At 46.6% G+C, this 17,819-nt stretch overlaps 2 non-coding genes across 2 annotated transcripts; both read right to left on the reverse strand.

Annotated features, from left to right (window-relative positions):
• Positions 1–1,555: 1,555 nt before the first annotated feature.
• On the reverse strand, positions 1,556–1,718 carry LOC142591749 (U1 spliceosomal RNA). The gene has a single exon (XR_012830512.1). It is a non-coding gene; the product is annotated as a U1 spliceosomal RNA (small nuclear RNA).
• A 2,109-nt stretch (positions 1,719–3,827) lies between these two features.
• Positions 3,828–3,990, reverse strand: LOC142591747 (U1 spliceosomal RNA). The gene has a single exon (XR_012830511.1). It is a non-coding gene; the product is annotated as a U1 spliceosomal RNA (small nuclear RNA).
• Between the last annotated feature and the right edge of the window lie 13,829 nt (positions 3,991–17,819).

The raw sequence follows: 17,819 nt of genomic DNA on the forward strand, positions 1-17,819 counted from the left end.
CATTCAGCGTTCTTCATGGCCGTGAAGTGACGACGATGCTCGATGCGATGTTGCGACATGACTTCGTTCATGCAGGCATGGACGCTGAAGCTTTCGCTCTACTGGCTGCAGAAGCGAGACAACTTGCCCGCGTCAGATTTATCCGACAACAGAACTACGACGCTCGGCGCTACAATCTACGGCACCGATACATCACATATCAGCCAGGCGACGAAGTCTGAGTTTAGAGCCCCATCCGTCGGCGAGGGCTTTCAGAAAAGCTCCTCGGGTATACTTTGGTCCGTACAAGGTTGTGCGGCGCCAAAGCGACATGAACTATGAGGTTATCCCAGTCCTGCTTCCTCCAGGGCGAGGCAGCGTCAACCAGAAGTCGTGCACATTGTGCGCATGAAGCCCTGTTGTTCAGAATAAAGTGCCCACACCCTCGTCTGGCACATCTTCCTGCCACTAGGTGAGCATCTGGACGATGCTCTCTCTGGAGGGAGGCAAATGCCACATCCCATATGCGACACGTAGAGAAAGACGATCTCCCGCATTGCAGAAAAGAAGACGAGGTCCCTGCGCGATCGGTCTTCAGTTTGCCTGCAATTAAAGTGTCCTGCCCTGTTTTTTGAGTTCCTGCTGCTTGCGAATCGTGACAAAATTATACCTTCACTAAAGTCAGTGTCTTTCGTTATCAAATAATCGACACAAATCCTCCCCAACGAAGCGCCGTCGTGTACACTTCAATGGGCGCCGCCAACCGTACATCCACATGGTGCTGTCAACTATAACCCGATCTTGTGGCGGAATGCCTTATGACTACGTATGACTACTGAGATTTATGCTCATGATTAATATAGTGAGTACTGAAGGGGTAATAAAAATAAATAAGGTTAAAAAAGACATAAAATTAATTACGATGAATTTAGTTAAGCCTAAATCAATGAAGCGTAGTGACGATTAATTACGATGAAATTACTTGAGCGTAGTTACGATTAATTGTGAGCTTAATTGTACATTGATGCTAATTAAACTCAATTTAGTTTACATTATTTACTCTAACCAAGAGTAATTAGGGTCGAATTATTAAGCCGAACCAAGAATATTTAAGGAACTTAGGATTCATTAATGCAAGTTTTGATTAACGATTAACTGATTAATACCAGCCATGAATAACTAAGGGTAGTTAGGATGACCTAAGGATAATTACTATATTCCTTACGATCACATTACTTAAGCCGAATCAAATTATTACTGCTAATGATTAATGCATAGTACTTAAGCCTAATTCAGATGAATTTCGATCATATTAACTTCGCCCGATCAGACAATTAGGCAACCGCAATAGGTCGTTCAATACTTACAGTACACTGCGTCAGAAATTCAAAATAAGCGATTGGAAATAATCCTTGTATACGCATTATCTGAGATGTCTCCCTATAGGGGCCGTTGACGCCAAAATAACGTCCATGCCATAATGAAGGTATACACGAACAAGTTAAACCTACTGCCGAGCAGTTAAGCGCGGTCGCAGCCATAACACTTACACGGAACTCCCTTTATATTTGTGTGGAAGGGGCTGGCGCGTACGCCGAGCCCCACTGCCAAAAATTGCATGCCCCATCTGCCCCGGTTTGGGGTAGTGGCGTGCTTCAGCCAACCGCAGTGCAATGGCGAAGCCTCGGCACGGGGCGCCGACCTGAATGATCATCGGAAACCCGGCACCAGGTAAGTATGCAGAGAAGTGCGTCAGCATACCTGGCCATTCCAAGAGGAGCACCATATGGAGCGGGTACTGAAGCGTACTCTACATGAAACATAAAACTCTGCTCAGCAAAGAAAGCTTGCAAAACGGCTTCCTGTAACGGAAAAGTCTTCTACCCTTATAACTATAAACCTAGCTGGCACCGTTGTCAAATTGCAACTGCCACATTATTAAAACTTTGAGAAAGCGCCTGGTAATGATCGTCCATGTCGAGCGGCAGTTGCCCAAAGCTGCCGAGGTGACCCCTTGTCATTATTGCAGCACGTGCGACTACAATAGTGACAATAAACAGGATGCTTCACATAACTTGAACCAAGCTTTGCCTTCATGTGGCGTTGTGGCGTATTTAGATTCCGGTAAATTAATTAACTAAGATCAAATATGCGAAATTTTAGATATTCACTTTAGCGCCAATTGCGTTTCTTTACGTTGTAGAGGGGACTCAAAAACGACCGATCCATTTTTTTTTTGTGTGTGTGTGTGTCGTGAAGTACATGCTGCGTGAATGTTTCTCGGCGTTTAACGAAATCCCGCGAAATATGGAATTGTCATTGCATTTTCTACATGCCATTGTCGTCATACCGCCTTCGCCCTTACCATAGACGTCATTCCTTCCCCGTCATTCATTCGTCGTGATAGTAGCCTTAATACCGTCGTGGTCATGGCCGACCATGGCTAGCAAGTGTGATAGCAATGCGGGCCGATCCCACAAACAGCATATGTCGCTTATAGACGAAGCAGTTGAAGCCTGTGAATAACCACTGCATGTCGTAAAATACAGGTGTCTTCAGCAATAATACGTTTCGCTAGGTTGTTTGAATGCTATAAACGCATTACCATCGACACTCATCGTGACGTCGGCGTCACCAGGATACTTTGGAGAGCAGCTTGTCCGCTCTTGCGGCGACCATTGGCGTTGTCCCTCGGCGTAACCGAGCAAAGGAGCACAGCGAAGAATGAAAGAGCGACCGCGGAGCGCTGCGGGCGATGAAACACGTCAGCGCATCCGCGGCTGTAGTGCCGCCGTACGAGCGTGGCAAAGAAAAAATTTGGGGGGAGGGCGCATTCATATGGGGACAGATTACCAGCGAAGCTGTTTAGGCTGCATCATGCCAGCGTTCCCATACTGTCCCTTCCTCTGCGAATGCGCTGACGCCACTGGTTCACTGCCAGTCAATGCGGTGATTTCGGTCTCAAATTAGTTGCCTCAGTATATTGCGAGAACACGTATCGAACTGCTTACAAAATTTTGGAAATTAAATTTAAAGCTAGCTACATTACAGCGCGTATTGCAATGCACCAATTGTTGCCGGTGATTGGCAAAGTCAAGCCATTCGGAACAAATTCTGAATATGTCAGCAATTTCGAGACATGCGTTCCCAAAACTTGCGCCAGAATTCATTGGTGCTGCAGTAATGTTTGAGCTTCAAATCATAAAGATCATGAGGCATTCCACTCTGTGAAGGTGATTGACCAGCGAAGCTGTTTAGCACACGACACGGAGGTGACACATCATTTGGAACAGAGGTACGAACTCATTTATTGTCTTGGTGGGTGGTCATTGTGACGAAAGGTACGAACACTCATTTATTGTCTTGATCGGTGGTGATGATTTCACTCCCAACAGCAATGACATTCTTTGATAATGTCAAATCGATGCACGTATGCCGCCGGGTGGTCGGTTGGGCAGGATCGGTGTGGCATCGCAACGGATGTGTCTGCAACACGGAACGCGTAAACCGCTCCCTTTTCGGCGCCGACACATCCACACTGCAATCACCGACAACAGGGGTAGTGTCATCGCAGCTAATTCACGCAAAGTGAGTAGCCATGAACCTTACGGGACTACGAGTCATTTCACCAATTACAAATTCACCAATTATGCAGGTCACCAATTACGTTTTCGCCCAACAGGTCATTAAATACTAGCAGCACGTTGCGTCAATCTCGACAGGGGGCCGCTGTTTGCGTAATTGGGCAACAGAATAATTCGTTACGCTGGCCGACGAAGCAGAGTAACGGAGTTTACTCACAAGCCGATACTACTTCCGAGCAGATCTGATTTTATATTTGAGCATGGAAGGGACTGGCGCGTACGCCGAGCCCCACTACCAAAAATTGCATGCCCCATCTGCCCCGGTTTGGGGTAGTGGCGTGCTTCAGCCAACCGCAGTGCAATGGTGAGGCCTCGGCACGGGGCGCCGACCTGAATGATCATCGGAAACCCGGCACCAGGTAAGTATGCAGGGCAACGCGTCGGCATACCTGGCCATTCCAAAAGGTGCACCATATGGAGCTGGCACGGAAACGTACTCTAGGTGAAACGGAGAACTCTGCTCAGCAACGAAAGCTTGCAAAACAGCTTAATGTAACACAAAAGCCTTCCACCCATATATCTATAAACCTAGCTGGCATCATTTTCAAGTTGCAACTGCCATATTATTAAGATTGTGAGAAAGTGTCGGGTAATGATCATCCATGTTGTGCGGTGGTTGCCAGAGCTGCCGACATGACCTCTTGGGTTTATTCCAGCGCGGCCGGGCGACTGCAATAGTCACAACAGGGTGTTTCACGTAACTTGAACCATGGATTAAAGAAAAAGTGGTTAGCCATAGCTGAATGAAACCAATTACATATAGCCGCCGTTTTTGCTCAGTGGCTATGGTGTTGGACTGCTGAGCACGAGGTCGCGGGATCGAATCCCAGCCGCTTCGGCCGCATTTCGATGGAGGCGAAAACATCCGTGTACTTACAATTAGGTGCACGTTAACGAACCTCAGGGGGACGAAATTTTCGGAGTCCTCCAGTACGGCGTGCCTCATAATCAGGAACTTGTTTTGGCACGTGAAACCCCATAACTTAACCAAGGACATATAGTTTTCCATCATGCACTGTTGCTGTGCCGTAATTATATTCCGCTTAATTAGTTAACTAAGATCAAGTATGTTAACTATTCACTTTAGGGCCAAGTGCGTTACGTTGTAGAGGGGATTCACAAACGATCGATTCATTTTCTTTGTGGCAAAGCACATGCTGCGTGGTGATTTTTTTCGTCGTTTAACGAGAGCCCGCGAACTATAGAATTGTCGTTCCATTTTCTACATGCCGTCGACGTCACTCCTTCTTCTTCAGCACTCGAAATCTCTGAATGGCCACTACATATTGTAAATACAGGTGATTTCAGCAATACTGCGTTTCGCTACACTGTTTGAATGCTAATCGCCTTACCGTCGACAGCCCCCCCATCGTGAGACCGGCTTCGCCAGAATTTTTCAGAGCGCAGCTCCTAGGCGCCCGTTCCTGCGGCGAGCGTCGGCGTTGTCCCTCGGCGTAACCGAGCGAACGAGCACAGCGAAGAATGAAAGAGTGAACGGGGAGCTCTGCGGGCGACGAAACACGTCAGCGCATCCGCGGCGACGCCGGGCGAGGGTGGGAAAGAAAAATATTTCGGGGGGCCGCAACATTAATACGGGGACAGATTACCAGTCAAGATGTTTAGGTTGCACCATTCCAGCGTTCCCATACTGCCCCTTCTTCTGTGAAGGCACTGACGACGCTGGTTCTCTGCCAGTCGGTGCGGTGATTTCAGCCTCAAATTATTCGCCTCTATATATCGCGAGAACAGATGCCGAGCCGCTTACAAAATTTTGGAAATTAAATTTTAAGCTGGTTACCTTACGGCACATACTGCAATTTAAGAATTGTTGCCGGTGACTGGCAAAGTCAAGCCATTAGGAACGAATCCTCAGTATATCACCATATTCGAGACATGAATTCCCAAGGTTTGCCACAAAATGCATTGGTGCCGCAGTAATTTTTGAGGTTCAAATCGTAAAAAGGCGTTTTGTAAAAAAAAGTAAGTGGAACAACAGTGCATTTTTACCGCAAGTTTGACTGCGCGTACCTTAAATCTGGTGCTAGTTTCAAAATTCCTTCCTATTGAATGTGTCTCGTGAAATTATTGGCTTCAGTTCGTGTACTGCAATACGTGCGCTAACGTCATTAGTTCGAAGATTGATTAGTGACATTTTGTTAATTAGCCAAATATGCATTTGATCTCCAGCGTAAGTATAACGTCTGCCTCTTCGGGTAATCCAGGAGGGAGAGAGAATAAACATGTTTCTTACATAAATGCAGCTTTGGAGAGGCGTCCTCATTCCAGAATGCCTTGAGCTCTCGGGGGCCCCTGCAAGCAGCCGTTGTGATCCTCGAGGTAGGAGTTGGCCAAGGCTCTCTCCCAAAGGTCGTTCATTTGATAAAGGTTCAGAGGATGTAATGGTGCCTGTGTGCAAGTCCCTACTATGTGCCCGAGATACTCGGGTTCTGCGCAGAAGCGACATTGCGGAGAGAATTGTGTAGGGGCTACGAGGTGATCTCTGGTTGGGAATGTATTAACTTATAGAGCTCGGAGGAATCGCTTCTGCTGCTCTAGGTAGTGACTTGTGTGGAGGTGCATATGTTTTGCGGGCTAGCTTGCAATGCTGTGTGATGTCTTGGTACGAGACTAGACGATGCATGCCCTCGGGTTCGAATGCCTCGGCATCGGCTCGGTGGGTCGAATCCAGAGCCACGTGGTTAGCGACCTCGTTGTCAGGAATGCCGTGATGAGCTGGCGCCCAAATGATCATGACTGATTTCGTTGGCGCCTTTTGTCTGACAATTTTTGGCATGAATTCTGCCGCTGGCGAAGCTGCGACGCGGCTGTTGAGAGTCGGTCACTATGACATCAACACCCGTTTGGGAAAGCGCGAGGGCCATCGCCACTTCCTCGGCTTGGAGGTGATTGTTTCAGCGGAATGAAATGCTCTTCCCATGTTCTTTGTTCACGATTACGGTGGCTGCTGTGGCTGCACGTCTGGGTTAAGACCCCGCATCCGTGTAGGCTGTAGAAGGTTGACAGCCGTATTGCTTGCTAATGGCCCGGGCCCGGGCCCCCTTTGCTGTGTGTGGTGCATTGGGTGATCTTGCGAGGTAGGGTAGGTACGTTGATGTTGCTACGGATTGCATGTGGTAAGCTCATAGTCTGAGAAGTCAGATAATAGGTAGACTTGTGCAATACGGAGGCGAAAGGCGTAGCGCACCAGAAATAGGACAGAAGAAGAAGACAGACAACACATACGTCTATATCTTTTGTCCAGTTTCTGATGCGCTACGCCTTTTGTCGGCACCATGATATACAAAGAAGCCAACGTGCAACTTTAGTGCTGTATGCCACAGGCTATTCTAAAAATTATGTTAACGTTAAAATAACACAACACACACACACATATATTTGATATGTATACACGTTTGATATATGTATAATCAAACTCGAGGATTATTAAGCCGAGAGCTGGGAACCTGAAGCTATGCGGAGATGACAGGAGACGTAATCGTGGCGCCTTCTCTATCAACAGAAGTAGGAGCAGTGTCGTCCGCGGCTAGTGTTCGAAAAAAAAAAACGTGAATGTCCTGGGTCGCGGCTTGCTGGGAGCTCGGTTTAGCGGAGGCGAAGAATACACGTCTTGACAGGTTGAGAACGGGGTGTCGACTGGCTTCATTAAAAAAATAAAAGCAGGTTTGCCGAGCGGCTGTGGTGGTGCCCCAGTCGGGCAGCCACCTCACTTACAAGATCGAAAGAGCAAAGGGCAATGACCATCACGTGGAGGCAAGGCGAGGTAAAGTGGATTTCCCAAAAACTGGGTCAACGTATAGCGACAGACGGTCGCAACAAATCTGAGTGACCAAGTTCACCAACCGCTATTACATAAGGACTGTCCTTCGCGATGTAAGTCTTTCCCGGAGGATAAACAAATTCCCTCATCCTCCAGCCTCGTACGTGTCAAATGAAAGGACGTCGACTCCTTAACGTCAACATGGGCAAAATTCCGCTCGTTGCACAGTGCATGCATATATGACAAATACAGTATACATATAGCGCCGCTTCCTGGCACAGGAAGTTTCTCGAAGATTATCTACACGCATCTATCCCAACTCACACGCAAACTTACGCCCACTCTTTCGCCAACGTATCAAGAATGGGCGCAAACTCTAACCAATGTGCAGAAGTATGAGTGACGGTGACTCAAGCGACAGTAAAAGAATGTTAAAAGCTGAACGAGTGACTAGCGATAACACGTCTTTGCTACAATCTATTACGAAGTAAACAAGATCTACGTCCCAAGTCTTTTGCGCAGCAAGAACAATCTATCGCATCTGAGCACAACCGCGAGCGGTTACGCAGAAAATAAACAATCAGATAGTGACCACACCGAGGAACCTTACTGAGTCAGGAAAATGACAATCTCCTGCTTAAAAAAGTCTGCCAAATAAATCACGAAGAGTAAAACACGCTGATCCTGATTTGATTCATAAGCGGAAAGTTCGAACAGCTTGGAGCACATATTTAGCGACGCTTTTAGTAGAAGCACCGCAGACGCTGCTCGCGCTGTTTGGACAAGGCGTAATGCTCAGCACTAAAAGCACTTACACGTCCTAAAAAAATTACATTCTGGGGTTTTACGAGCCAAAACCACTATCTGGTTATGAAGCACGCCAAAGCGGGGGACTCTGGATTAATTTTGACCACCTGGGATTCTTCATCCTATACGTAAATCTAAGTACACCAGTGCTTTTGCATTTCGCCTTCATCGAGATGCGGCCGCCGTGGCCGGGATCCCGCGACCTCGTGCTTAGCAGCGCAACACCAAAGCATACGTATATACATACATGCCCTCTATAACTGTGGCCAAGGCTTCGCGTCGTCCGCACAGTTGCCATCCGACGAGACAAAGGTATGCTGCGCCGCAACAGCTTCATGCACATGCATTGTAAACACGGAGGCAGCTGAGGCAAGCAATGAACGCGTCATCACGTGATCAAATATGACAGCGCCCACGGGATCGCCCGAATAGCCGGGCTAGAGGAGAGGTGCGCTCTAGTGCGCTCGCCTTGCCCCCTGCCTTGCGCGCGCTTGACCACGTTATCGCACGCCATTTAGGCACCCTTGACCACGTGACCTCCAACATTGGGCGTGCGGAAAGACAGCGCGAACCCCCACACCCGCAGCATACGATGCGAGATCTTTTCGCGCTTGGACTTTATACGGAACATCAGGGCGATAGCAACAATTCGCCTGGAGTGTCCATATAAATAATATCGCAATAAAGAATATTTGTGGAAACTACTGTCGCATCGGAATCGAACACACACATGAAATAAAACCAGGTAACATGCTTCTAACGCTTAACCCTTTCCCTACCGCGAAAGAAAGAAGAAAATTGTACTAAATTTAGCAGAAGTTTGTTTTTTTCACTCAGTTTGTAGAGCTCTTTTTTCTGAATAAAACGGTACCATTATTTCAATTCAGTGCGGTTCCTTTACTTCACCAATTGCGTAAGAAGTTAGATTGAAGGTGGCTTCACCACATAGCCCTGCTGTCTTGCAAAAAAGCGTTTTCCAGGGCTAAATACACTATGAAAAAAAAAAAAAGAGTATACGAAGAAAAAAAAACAGCCTAAACGTTGAAAAAACATGCAAGTGGTATCAACAAACAGCAAGTGGTATCAAGATGACTGTCGTTACAGAGCCTTGTTGGACTTCCTGCACAATGCTGCATTACATTCATGAAAATGTAATGATGCATCATACGCATTCTTTTTTCGAACGCCTTAAGGCACCCCTCTTCAAAACAAATATTAGTTGATTCCCAAGATATTTCAACGCTACTAAACTCCGAAGCATGAAATTTCCTTTTTGCATGTATATTTATTTATTTGCTGTTAGACCATATAAAGGTGCATAACTGCTTTTGATTTTGTGTGTTACCATTGTTTTTTTCCTTGATTTGTAACACTCTAACAACACTACAATAACGCCTCTTTGGTGTTGTAGGTACCAGTAAAAAATGAAGTGAATACGTTGCCACCACAGTGATAATGCAGGATCACGTAGGTCACAGTGACTTCAGGGTATGCAGGGGCGTTTAGACATGAACATCTGCATGGACAGCATAAGTAAGCGACTCATTTGAGTTATGGCGATCACACTTGAGGCTACCCCCCCACAGCAAGCAAACTGCCAGAATCAACAATGCTCATAATGCTGCAAGCATTGCAAGTCACTGTGAACACTATACCGAGCCACATGAATTCAGAGGCTCTCTTCAATGCCTGTATGTTTGTTAAATGTTTAATGCTGCATGTTTATTGCCTGCCTGTTTTTTCAGATATCCGAGTGTTCAACTTACTCAGTCGCATTTTAAACTGGATCAGTACTTATTTACCTAATGTAGAATATGAATTAATAACTAATTTTGTCAATAACCACAGTATCATATGCAATGGCAATGGGCACACATATGCACAGGCCTTTGAGTTTGTGTAGTCGTAAAATAAAACAAAATGCGGTGAAACAGTGATAATTATGGGGCATACACCATTGTACCTTTACTTTCTCCAGAAATATAGTGTGCTTACAAACAGTATTATGGCATAATGAACACAAAGACTATGGTGTATGTATGCTGCCTTATGTTTTTCTGATAGCTTTTACATAATTACCGCTGTTATTGTGTTATTGATCTTGCGTGATGTGCACTTGCTGTATTGGAAACATTATGAAGTTGCCACAAATTCTGCAAGTGAAACAGACTATCTAATCAGACCGCACACACAACGCAAATAATGTTAGCACACTTTCATATCTGCATCAGCAGAAGGAACTGAGCCAAGAATTACAGATGTATGTATTACAGTCATTTGTGTTCTTCCTGAGTCCTGGTCTTCTGCACCTTGCCTTTACTACTTCAAGCATGAACCAATTAGCCCAAGCAAGAGTTTTACTTGAGCATATTTCTTCTACATTGGGCCATTTTTTTCAACAAAGCTTTCGCACCGATCCTGCCATTTTGTGCGTCAACCTGATCGCCGTCTCAGCTTGCCAGTCTCGAGTGGCGCCGGTCCTGTCGTTTGTGTTCTTCTTCCCGAGTCCTGGTCTTCTGTGCCTTGCCTTTACTACTTCAAACATGAACCAACTAGCCCAAGCTAGAGTTTTACTCTTGTATAACAAGTACTCAAATAGTGGCCTCAGCTTGACTATCCTGAATGTAGAATGACAGATGTATGTGGTTAAACATGACCATTGCTAATCGTGTCATGATCAGCCAAGTGTCAGTTTGCTTCCTGGTCACAAGCTCACTCGATAAACAGTTCTGCTCACTCATCTATTTAGCTCGAGTTTCTGCCTGAGCACTGTCACTACCCTGTGATGCTGTAGACATTGAACAATAACCAGAAAAAACAATGGTTGGTGCCAGCACAAGCATGCGAAAGATGGCTGCAGTTCGCTCGGCAAGAGGTGTTCCAGGCAGAGGAAACTAGCCATGTATACTACCACCCCGGAACTCGCCTTACATTAGCTTCATATGGCTCCTTAGCATTGTTACAAGTGAATTGCAAACACATGACAATGGAGTGACAGAACATGGCATCACAATGCACTTTCCAACAGTTGTAAGTAGCACCCTGTGGTATCCCTTTCTGTCAACGGGTGTTTACACTTCAGTTATAGCAATGTAGTACAAACAACATGTATACCAATACCCGCCTTTTCGAGAACTCCACTACACTGTACGATACAACACCACATGCTGCAGCGGAACGAAAGTGGCAAAAGGCTGCTGAATGAGAGCGAAGCAGCTAAAGCCAAAATGAGTGCATCGAGGAGCAGCAGCAGGCGGATACACATGATCAATAATGAGAGTTCTGCAAGACAGCTAACAGAAAACACTGCCTATGCCACAAAACTTTCCTTAGGTAAGCTTGCTTTACGGTTGGCCTGTCAGTAAACACGGTCCAGTCTGGTATCATTAAAGGCGACAGCAATAGTGCTTGCAAATCATTAATGGCACTTACGTGAAAGAAGTTTATGTGAGGGAAGTTATGCAAATGAGTGGATTGAGACCCATGTGGCCCACAATCCCAAGCCACGACCAGTTGGTTACAAACATACTCAAAGGCATACAATCAGTGCACTCCACCAGTGCTAAATATATCAGCAAGAAAGGTGAATGGGTGAGACATATTTAAGGACAGTATAACTATATGTATGCCCATGGAGCACATAACCTAATTTGCATCGCACCAAATGACTCAGCCCTCAAAATATTTTGCAGTAAGATAGGCAGTCACATTGGCTTGCCAGCATTGTGCTTTATCCATGCCTCAAGGACACTGGCGAATCACTATGCATCTCACCATCATCATCAGCCTGTTTTATGTCCACAGCAGGACGAAGGCCTCTCCCCGCGATCTCCAATTACCCCTGTTCTGCGCCAGCCAATTCCTACTAGCACCCACAAATTTCCTGATTTTGTCGCACCATTTAGTCTTCTGTCGTCCTCTACTGCACTTCCCTTCTCTTGGTATCCATTCTGTCACCCTAATGGTCCAACGGTTATCTAATCTGCGCATTATTTGAACTGACCAGTGCCATTTTTTTCTATAAATGTCTATTAAAATATTGTCTATACCCATTTGCTCTCTGATCCAAACCACTCTCTTTCTGTCTCTTAAAATTATGCCTAGCATTCTTTGTTCCATTGCTCTTTGCGCAGTCCTCTATTTATTCTCAAGTTTCTTTGTCAGTCTCCAAGTCTCTGCCCCATATGTCAGCACCGGTAAAATGCACTGATTGTACACCTTCCTTTTCAATGATAACGGTAAGCTTCCAGTCAGGAGCTCACGATGTATGCTGTATGCGATTCAACCCATTTTTATTCTTCTGTGAATTTCCTTATCATGGCCAGGGTTCCCTGCGATTAGATTACCTAGGTAAACATACTCTAGGTAAACGTATGTATCTATATAACAGAGAAATAGTGTGCAAGATATGACTATGCACTGGAAGATGCAAATGCTGCACTTGGGTCATGTCTGCACTGTGGCCATCATCCCCACTATGATGAGGGATTTGTCAGGACGAAACCAGGAGACGTATTCTTGATTGATGAACTTCTGAGATGCTTTCACTTTCGCATGACACAGTATCCGGCATGGTTTCATTGTAGCGACAGGCGTTCTGCGCACTCGCTTCGACAATCAGTGCTAAATAAATGAAATCAGCCCCGAATAAGGGCAAAGCACACAAAGAGGCTTAATATCTCTATAGACCAACAGTACATGCACGAAATATGAACTGTAGACAACTGCTGTGGCTCAAAGGAGGCTAGCACTTATTCTTTCATGTTATGATGAACCTGCGACAAGACTTTTAAAGAAAAAGTGTCTTTTGAGCAATTACCTCTATGCTGAAATACTTGCGTTAGGTTGAACAAAATTATTCCAGGAACCCTTTAGCGATGTCTAGCTCGAAAACACAACTCTGCAGCTATCCAGCACAACATTGATGGCAGAAAAAACAAAGCAGTTTTTGTAACATTAATTATTAGCCAGAACGAGATCAAAAAATGTTGTTCCTTAACTTGTGCCAACTGAACACTAGTTCTGGTGAAAGCATCTCTCTAAAATTGCATGTTCCATGACCTAACATTAATACATCAGTAAACAACATAAACTTGCGCAACATTTCTCTCCTCCTCTTCATCATCTTCAGAGGTCCTAACCTCGTCTGTGTTGATCTCTTGTTTAAATCCTTCCTCTTGCTCAAGATTAATGTCCAGTTTCACTTGTGTCAACTCCCCACGTAGTGCGTCAAGTTGTGTCTTCAACCTCGAATTAGTCTCTCTAAGCAACCCCACTGCATTATGAAGTAGCTCCTTCCACTTTCCGTAGCCCGTTTGTGGTACTCCAACACACTTCAGCACTGTACCTGCTCTCTGTCCATCGAGGAAATGTGACATGTGGCTCTGGAATGTTTTATGAAGTGCACAACATCGTTTACAAGAGCCACCAGGACTGGTCAGAATGAGTGTGCACTGATTGTGCCTCCAACGTTTAAAGGAGTCAATGTGTGCACACGTTGGCTCTATCGACGCATATGCCTTATGCTCCGGGCCTCCTTTACAGGTGCGAAGTGAGTCTAAGGCATTGAGCAATTGTTCCAAATGAGTGGCATTTGACAGTTCGGTGCTGATGCCACTGATCGATTGGACTGGCTTTCCCATCAACGAGATGGCGACAGACATGTCACTCTTGATGTGTACGGTTTTGTAAGTGTGAACAGCGATCGCTGGCGGTTCGTGCTCCACAACAATTTCCGAGGCCACTATGTCACGAACACTGTTCTCCTCAATGCAGTGAACTGCCCACGAGCTGCTAGGTAAGCTGATCTGTTTGGCAGCACTGAACAGTTTGTCAAAGGGAGTCAACGTAACTGCTGCCGCTCTGTCTGTGTCAGAAGACTGCAATTCGATAGCGGTAGCACGATAAGTCAGTGCATTGCCACTACTACTACCAACACCAGGGGAACGCGACAATGAGGTGCCATTGCGTACCACAAGGCTTTGAGTGACACGTGTCTCGGTGCGAAGCTGCTGGTCAGCATCCACTGCACTCACCAAAGACCCGTTATCACAAAGCGTCCCTTCACTTGGTAGGCAGTGAGCATCGTCGCCTGGTCCTCCGCTGTATGTGACTGAATTCGTTGACGGCACGCCACCATTACTTACAACCTGTCGCGAGGGTTTATTTCTAACAACATACACCTTATGCGGTTTCGTCGCCATTGCGGGCTCCCAGTCATCGCACTCATCCACAATCGTCGACTCGACGCCACCGCCCGCAACATCCGGCGACGAAATCCGCCTGCTGTCATTCATTGCTGCACCTTTCGTGAACACTCTGTCGCTGCTGTTCTCACGCCTCCTCCTCCTAGCCGAGGGTCGCACAGCGCAACATTTCCTAATCAGCCGGCTCTCAACCACAACCTTTCCCGTGCCTTGCTTCGCTATCTTCGTCAGACATTGCGCAGGCTCCACTGTCAGCGGCGATGGTTCAAATATTGACGGAACGGCGTCGTTCGTCAGGCACGGTTCCCTCTCGCCTTGAAAAACGCGGCCCTTCTACTGCCTCGTCCACGTTCTCAGAACGAAATCCGGCTCGAAATGCCTGTCGCACACCTTGTCACTAAGCATCAGCTGCTTGTCGCGCCGTCCGATCACTCGTGCCCACTCGGCCCGCCTCTCATCGTCCGAGGGAGTGCTGAAGAGTGTCTGACGCCCGGTGCACAACGGGGTACCTGTGTTACAATTGGGAACGAAGCACTTGACCATCTTGTTTGCGAGCACTGTCGGCGCTGCGACACGTATGCGGCAGGACGCAAATGACTCTGCCACCGATGTTGCAGGTTTGTGTTGTACGTGGAATGAACGAGAGACGATCAGCGCGCAACTCGGAGGCGGACGGTTGTAAGTCAAAGGCGTGTTCAACTCCTGTCCGTAAATCTCGTTCGTGCTTTCGCGCTTCCCTTCGGGCAATATGCAAAGGCCGACACAAAATCTGATTGCATTCTTCAAGCAGCCAGCTTCCGCTCACAAGAGCTCGGTAACATTACAACCTCCATAAGTCCAGCGGGTAGACGGTTTTCGTTGCGCACTCAAGAACCAGCGCACTTTAGTGATTTTAGTTTGAGAGAAGGGATAAACCAAACAAAAACCATAAGTCACGTGATCCAAAGCCCACGTGACAGTTGAAGGCGCGGGCAGCGCGGGTGCTTTAAAATAAAGAAACGGTACGGAACGGATTGCCCTTAGCTTAGACAAGCAACACAGACGTGGCAAGGGCAGACGTTACTGTGGATTCAGTGCGTTATAAGTTATGTAAGTATTGTGCTTACATGGTGCCGTGATTGTCCCTCAATAACTTCGTCAGTTCCACTGCAAGATAAAGAGTAGGAAAGGTCTGCCAGGAGCGAGTTCATTGCAATGCATTCATCTCTAGTTTCGACCGACAGAGTTCCTTGCAGTGCGTCGATTTCTAGTCTCGACTGAGCAAACAAGGATTTTTATTTCAGGTTATAAAGGGAAAATTAATTTACAATGGTATATATATATATATATATATATATATATATATATATATATATATATATATATATATATATATATATATATATATATATATATATCGACTTTGGGCCTTTAATTCATCGACTGCACTCCGTTAGCAAAAGCATTGTTTTTGTACGTCGTGGAATTAGCGCACAGTCTACGGTGATGTTGTTGTGAGCATCTCAGTTAACAGCGTGCAGAGGTCTCTCAAGTAAGCTTGAGAGGTATCTGCACTTAATTTTATATAATATGCCAGTGGAGGGGAGGGGGGGGGGAAGGATTGTCGAGTCAAGGGCTGCACGAATACGAGGCTGATCGACATCTCAATTGCGAGGAGACACGCTTTACTTACCGGCAAAGCGATCGCGTCGGACGCTCGTAAGGAAGCGTTCGGGAAAGGTTACCCAGGTAGGTGAGAGGCCGGGACAGTTTCCGCCCAACTTTAGTATATTCTACACATATGCGCTCTCAGCAAACATCTAATCCCCTTTGGCAGTCTAGTTTTCGGGCGTTCGTCTTCATCCTATGTGCGCACAGCTCCGCACATTGGCTACGCAAATTCTACCGATGAATTACAACGGTTCATCAGTTGAAGCCGCGTCAACGACATGGCTATGTTGTGCGCTTGGAACATCGCTCGTCCCAGCGGCCGAATATAGTGAGGAAGATGAACTTAAAAAGAAGCAAGGAATGAAAACGGGCAGTGGACAGCGATACCTGGAGAACGAGGACACCCTCAAGTGAATTGAGCGAGAACTTGCGATAATCGACATTAGCAAAATGAGTACGGTTAAGGGCAAGAGTCTAACACGGATGCCACATGGCGCACTTTCGATCGCAATTGAGTCGGATAAGCAAAATTAATTTTTCGAAAGAAAAATGACGCCTTTACACATAGTGCTATCATGGCATGCCGGCGCCCATGGAGTACTCATGACATGTCCACATGTCGCATGGAGACCACATAACTCGGAGTATTGCGTCACGAACTCGTTTGCACATAACTGAATTATCAACCATGAGGTCAACTCGTCTCTTGATGAGACGCTTTGCATCAAAGTCCAGACACTCTTGCTCCAGATTTGACGTCGCACGTGGTTAGGCGGAGCGCCAAGAGCGTTGATGCGAGCGCATCGCGCACGTGCGAGCTGTTCTGGACGCTACTGTATTAGCTGGAGCAAATGGTTTAGCTGGTTTGGTTGAGTCTGCAGTTGAGTGCCACATTTTTTTTTTTTTTCTCGTAAGTGAATCTCCACTCTTAATATGCTTCACCGCAAAGCACACTTAACTGCGGCGAAGCTAACTTTATGCCGTGGTGCTTCTGGTGCAAATTCTGCTCATGCCACTGTCATGTTACTCTGCTCGTGCTAGTAGTAGTTTTACCGCATGCAGCAAAAAAAGACGAAGTAGCCGCCATTTCGCATCATGATCTTGACATGGGTAGGAGGGCTGCAGTGAGAGCGTCCTACGACAACACTAGAGTTAATGACGACACGATTAACCACAGAACACATCGAGGGACGTGCTGACCAGGAACCCCTCACATACGCTCTACATACCGACTGCCAGTCGGCATACATTGCATGCGAAGCCGGCAGCATCAAGTGCGCCACACTACGTCATATTGGCTAGGCCGCTCGAAGACTGCAGGCAGCAATTCCTCGCTCCCAGCACACGAGGGAATTCTGGGCAACAAGGAAGCTCATATGACCGCGCGGGCTTTACTATGTTTCGTAAATTTGCCCTGTGCACAAGGCTCCGTCTTTGATCTATCCCTGTGCGTAACAAGGACCAATCGCCGTTCCAAACCACGCCTCGGGACATTTCGGAGGCGATCGTCGACAGCTACTTCACCACCTGGCGGAGTGTTTTGATATTTTAGACTCGAGCTTGGTTGCCTAAGGACAAAAACATACCGGAGCATATGTTTGCGACAATTAAGATGAGGCATGTGTATGCTGCAGCAAAAATCCTAACGGAATGCGAAGGGATTCACCTACTCAGACCTGTCGGTAGCGTACATACGGACCACGGGATCTCAGGAAACGTTCAATTCCCTAGCAGCCTGTAGCAGTAGCCAGTATA

This window comes from Dermacentor variabilis, chromosome 8 (assembly GCF_050947875.1).
Source record: "Dermacentor variabilis isolate Ectoservices chromosome 8, ASM5094787v1, whole genome shotgun sequence".
Taxonomy (NCBI): Eukaryota; Metazoa; Arthropoda; class Arachnida; order Ixodida; family Ixodidae; genus Dermacentor; species Dermacentor variabilis.